We start from the raw sequence: 6,000 nt of genomic DNA, 5'->3' as shown, positions 1-6,000 counted from the left end.
GAAGGTGGAGGGAGGTGGACTCTAGAAGGTGGGGGGAGGTGGACTCTAGAAGGTGGGGGGAGGTGGACTCTAGAAGGTGAGGGGAGGTGGACTAGAAGGTGGAGGGAGGTGGACTAGAAGGTGGGGGGAGGTGGACTAGAAGGTGAGGGGAGGTGGACTCTAGAAGGTGGGGGGAGGTGAACTCTAGAAGGTGGGGGAGGTGGACTCTAGAAGGTGAGGGGAGGTGGACTCTGGAAGGTGGGAGGAGGTGGACTAGAAGGTGGGAGGTGAACTCTAGAAGGTGGGGGAGGTGGACTAGAAGGTGGGGGAGGTGAACTCTAGAAGGTGGGAGGTGAACTCTAGAAGGTGGGGGAGGTGGACTAGAAGGTGGGGGAGGTGAACTCTAGAAGGTGGGAGGTGAACTCTAGAAGGTGAGGGGAGGTGGACTCTAGAAGGTGGGAGGTGAACTCTAGAAGGTGGGAGGTGAACTCTAGAAGGTAGGAGGTGAACTCTAGAAGGTGGGGGAGGTGGACTAGAAGGTGGGGGGAGGTGGAATCTAGAAGGTGGGAGGTGGACACTAGAAGGTGAGGGGAGGTGGACTCTAGAAGGTGGAGGGAGGTGGACTCTAGAAGGTGGGAGGTGGACTCTAGAAGGTGGGAGGAGGTTTACTCTACTCTAGAAGGTGGGGGGAGGTGGACTCTAGAAGGTGAGGGGAGGTGGACTCTAGAAGGTGGGGGAGGTGGACTCTAGAAGGTGGGAGGTGGACTCTAGAAGGTGGGAGGAGGTTTACTCTACTCTAGAAGGTGGGGGGAGGTGGACTCTAGAAGGTGAGGGGAGGTGGACTCTAGAAGGTGGGGGGAGGTGGACTCTAGAAGGTGGGAGGTGGACTCTAGAAGGTGGGAGGTGAACTCCAGAAGGTGAGGGGAGGTGGACTCTAGAAGGTGGGAGGTGGACTCCAGAATGTGAGGGGAGGTGGACTCTAGAAGGTGGGAGGAGGTTTACTCTAGAAGGTGGGGGAGGTGAACTCTAGAAGGTGGGGGAGGTGTACACTAGAAGGTGAGGGGAGGTGGACTAGAAGGTGGGGGGAGGTGGAATCTAGAAGGTGGGAGGTGGACACTAGAAGGTGGAGGGAGGTGGACTCTAGAAGTTGGAGGGAGGTGGACTCTAGAAGGTGGGGGATGTGTACACTAGAAGGTGGGGGAGGTGTACACTAGAAGGTGGGGGGAGGTGGAATCTAGAAGGTGGGAGGTGGACACTAGAAGGTGAGGGGAGGTGGACTAGAAGGTGAGGGGAGGTGGACTCTAGAAGGTGGGGGAGGTGGACTCTAGAAGGTGAGGGGAGGTGGACTCTAGAAGGTGAGGGGAGGTGGACTCTAGAAGGTGGGGGGAGGTGGACTAGAAGGTGAGGGGAGGTGGACTCTAGAAGGTGAGGGGAGGTGGACTCTAGAAGGTGAGGGGAGGTGGACTCTAGAAGGTGGGGGAGGTGGACTCTAGAAGGTGAGGGGAGGTAGACTCTAGAAGGTGGGTGGAGGTGGACTCTAGAAGGTGAGGGGAGGTGGACTCTAGAAGGTGAGGGGAGGTGGACTCTAGAAGGTGGGGGAGGTGGACTCTAGAAGGTGAGGGGAGGTAGACTCTAGAAGGTGGGGGGAGGTGGACTAGAAGGTGAGGGGAGGTGGACTCTAGAAGGTGGGGGGAGGTGGACTAGAAGGTTAGGGGAGGTGGACTTGAAGGTGAGGGGAGGTGGACTCTAGAAGGTGGCGGGAGGTGGACTAAAAGGTGAGGGGAGGTGGACTCTAGAAGGTGAGGGGAGGTGGACTCTAGAAGGTGAGGGGAGGTGGACTCTAGATGGTGGGGGGGAGGTGTACTCTAGAAGGTGAGGGGAGGTGGACTCTAGAAGGTGAGGGGAGGTGGACTCTAGAAGGTGAGGGGAGGTGGACTCTAGAAGGTGGGGGGAGGTGTACTCTAGAAGGTGAGGGGAGGTGGACTCTAGAAGGTGAGGGGAGGTGGACTCTAGAAGGTGGGAGGGAGGTGAACTCTAGAAGGTGGGAGGTGGACACTAGAAGGTGAGGGGAGGTGGACTCTAGAAGGTGAGGGGAGGTGGACTCTAGAAGGTGGGGGGAGGTGGACTCTAGAAGGTGGGAGGTGGACTCTAGAAGGTGGGAGGTGAACTCCAGAAGGTGAGGGGAGGTGGACTCTAGAAGGTGGGAGGTGGACTCCAGAATGTGAGGGGAGGTGGACTCTAGAAGGTGGGAGGAGGTTTACTCTAGAAGGTGGGGGAGGTGAACTCTAGAAGGTGGGGGAGGTGTACACTAGAAGGTGAGGGGAGGTGGACTAGAAGGTGGGGGGAGGTGGAATCTAGAAGGTGGGAGGTGGACACTAGAAGGTGGAGGGAGGTGGACTCTAGAAGTTGGAGGGAGGTGGACTCTAGAAGGTGGGGGAGGTGTACACTAGAAGGTGGGGGAGGTGTACACTAGAAGGTGGGGGGAGGTGGAATCTAGAAGGTGGGAGGTGGACACTAGAAGGTGAGGGGAGGTGGACTAGAAGGTGAGGGGAGGTGGACTCTAGAAGGTGGGGGAGGTGGACTCTAGAAGGTGAGGGGAGGTGGACTCTAGAAGGTGAGGGGAGGTGGACTCTAGAAGGTGGGGGGAGGTGGACTAGAAGGTGAGGGGAGGTGGACTCTAGAAGGTGAGGGGAGGTGGACTCTAGAAGGTGAGGGGAGGTGGACTCTAGAAGGTGGGGGAGGTGGACTCTAGAAGGTGAGGGGAGGTGGACTCTAGAAGGTGGGGGGAGGTGGACTAGAAGGTGAGGGGAGGTGGACTCTAGAAGGTGGGGGGAGGTGGACTAGAAGGTGAGGGGAGGTGGACTAGAAGGTGAGGGGAGGTGGACTCTAGAAGGTGGGGGGAGGTGGACTAGAAGGTGAGGGGAGGTGGACTAGAAGGTGGAGGGAGGTGGACTCTAGAAGGTGGGGGGAGGTGGACTCTAGAAGGTGGGGGGAGGTGGACTCTAGAAGGTGAGGGGAGGTGGACTAGAAGGTGGAGGGAGGTGGACTAGAAGGTGGGGGGAGGTGGACTAGAAGGTGAGGGGAGGTGGACTCTAGAAGGTGGGGGGAGGTGAACTCTAGAAGGTGGGGGAGGTGGACTCTAGAAGGTGAGGGGAGGTGGACTCTGGAAGGTGGGAGGAGGTGGACTAGAAGGTGGGAGGTGAACTCTAGAAGGTGGGGGAGGTGGACTAGAAGGTGGGGGAGGTGAACTCTAGAAGGTGGGAGGTGAACTCTAGAAGGTGAGGGGAGGTGGACTCTAGAAGGTGGGAGGTGAACTCTAGAAGGTGGGAGGTGAACTCTAGAAGGTGGGAGGTGAACTCTAGAAGGTGGGGGAGGTGGACTAGAAGGTGGGGGGAGGTGGAATCTAGAAGGTGGGAGGTGGACACTAGAAGGTGAGGGGAGGTGGACTCTAGAAGGTGGAGGGAGGTGGACTCTAGAAGGTGGGAGGTGGACTCTAGAAGGTGGGAGGAGGTTTACTCTACTCTAGAAGGTGGGGGGAGGTGGACTCTAGAAGGTGAGGGGAGGTGGACTCTAGAAGGTGGGGGGAGGTGGACTCTAGAAGGTGGGAGGTGGACTCTAGAAGGTGGGAGGAGGTTTACTCTACTCTAGAAGGTGGGGGGAGGTGGACTCTAGAAGGTGAGGGGAGGTGGACTCTAGAAGGTGGGGGGAGGTGGACTCTAGAAGGTGGGAGGTGGACTCTAGAAGGTGGGAGGTGGACTCTAGAAGGTGGGAGGTGAACTCCAGAAGGTGAGGGGAGGTGGACTCTAGAAGGTGGGAGGTGGACTCCAGAATGTGAGGGGAGGTGGACTCTAGAAGGTGGGAGGAGGTTTACTCTAGAAGGTGGGGGAGGTGAACTCTAGAAGGTGGGGGAGGTGTACACTAGAAGGTGAGGGGAGGTGGACTAGAAGGTGGGGGGAGGTGGAATCTAGAAGGTGGGAGGTGGACACTAGAAGGTGGAGGGAGGTGGACTCTAGAAGTTGGAGGGAGGTGGACTCTAGAAGGTGGGGGATGTGTACACTAGAAGGTGGGGGAGGTGTACACTAGAAGGTGGGGGGAGGTGGAATCTAGAAGGTGGGAGGTGGACACTAGAAGGTGAGGGGAGGTGGACTAGAAGGTGAGGGGAGGTGGACTCTAGAAGGTGGGGGAGGTGGACTCTAGAAGGTGAGGGGAGGTGGACTCTAGAAGGTGAGGGGAGGTGGACTCTAGAAGGTGGGGGGAGGTGGACTAGAAGGTGAGGGGAGGTGGACTCTAGAAGGTGAGGGGAGGTGGACTCTAGAAGGTGGGGGAGGTGGACTCTAGAAGGTGAGGGGAGGTGGACTCTAGAAGGTGGGGGGAGGTGGACTAGAAGGTGAGGGGAGGTGGACTCTAGAAGGTGGGGGGAGGTGGACTAGAAGGTGAGGGGAGGTGGACTAGAAGGTGAGGGGAGGTGGACTCTAGAAGGTGGGGGGAGGTGGACTAAAAGGTGAGGGGAGGTGGACTCTAGAAGGTGAGGGGAGGTGGACTCTAGAAGGTGAGGGGAGGTGGACTCTAGATGGTGGGGGGGAGGTGTACTCTAGAAGGTGAGGGGAGGTGGACTCTAGAAGGTGAGGGGAGGTGGACTCTAGAAGGTGAGGGGAGGTGGACTCTAGAAGGTGGGGGGAGGTGTACTCTAGAAGGTGAGGGGAGGTGGACTCTAGAAGGTGAGGGGAGGTGGACTCTAGAAGGTGGTGGGAGGTGGACTCTAGAAGGTGGGAGGTGGACTCTAGAAGGTGGGAGGTGAACTCCAGAAGGTGAGGGGAGGTGGACTCTAGAAGGTGGGAGGTGGACTCCAGAATGTGAGGGGTGGTGGACTCTAGAAGGTGGGAGGAGGTTTACTGTAGAAGGTGGGGGAGGTGAACTCTAGAAGGTGGGGGAGGTGTACACTAGAAGGTGAGGGGAGGTGGACTAGAAGGTGGGGGGAGGTGGAATCTAGAAGGTGGGAGGTGGACACTAGAAGGTGGAGGGAGGTGGACTCTAGAAGTTGGAGGGAGGTGGACTCTAGAAGGTGGGGGAGGTGTACACTAGAAGGTGGGGGAGGTGTACACTAGAAGGTGGGGGGAGGTGGAATCTAGAAGGTGGGAGGTGGACACTAGAAGGTGAGGGGAGGTGGACTAGAAGGTGAGGGGAGGTGGACTCTAGAAGGTGGGGGAGGTGGACTCTAGAAGGTGAGGGGAGGTGGACTCTAGAAGGTGAGGGGAGGTGGACTCTAGAAGGTGGGGGGAGGTGGACTAGAAGGTGAGGGGAGGTGGACTCTAGAAGGTGAGGGGAGGTGGACTCTAGAAGGTGAGGGGAGGTGGACTCTAGAAGGTGGGGGAGGTGGACTCTAGAAGGTGAGGGGAGGTGGACTCTAGAAGGTGGGGGGAGGTGGACTAGAAGGTGAGGGGAGGTGGACTCTAGAAGGTGGGGGGAGGTGGACTAGAAGGTGAGGGGAGGTGGACTAGAAGGTGAGGGGAGGTGGACTCTAGAAGGTGGGGGGAGGTGGACTAGAAGGTGAGGGGAGGTGGACTAGAAGGTGAGGGGAGGTGGACTCTAGAAGGTGGGAGGGAGGTGAACTCTAGAAGGTGGGAGGTGGACACTAGAAGGTGAGGGGAGGTGGACTCTAGAAGGTGAGGGGAGGTGGACTCTAGAAGGTGGTGGGAGGTGGACTCTAGAAGGTGGGAGGTGGACTCTAGAAGGTGGGAGGTGAACTCCAGAAGGTGAGGGGAGGTGGACTCTAGAAGGTGGGAGGTGGACTCCAGAATGTGAGGGGAGGTGGACTCTAGAAGGTGGGAGGAGGTTTACTCTAGAAGGTGGGGGAGGTGAACTCTAGAAGGTGGGGGAGGTGTACACTAGAAGGTGAGGGGAGGTGGACTAGAAGGTGGGGGGAGGTGGAATCTAGAAGGTGGGAGGTGGACACTAGAAGGTGGAGGGAGGTGGACTCTAGAAGTTGGAGGGAGGTGGACTCTAGAAGGTGGGGGAGGTGTA

Source organism: Hypanus sabinus, chromosome 2 (genome assembly GCF_030144855.1).
Source record: "Hypanus sabinus isolate sHypSab1 chromosome 2, sHypSab1.hap1, whole genome shotgun sequence".
In the NCBI taxonomy this organism is placed as follows: domain Eukaryota; kingdom Metazoa; phylum Chordata; class Chondrichthyes; order Myliobatiformes; family Dasyatidae; genus Hypanus; species Hypanus sabinus.
Note: the sequence above shows the minus strand (reverse complement) of the source record.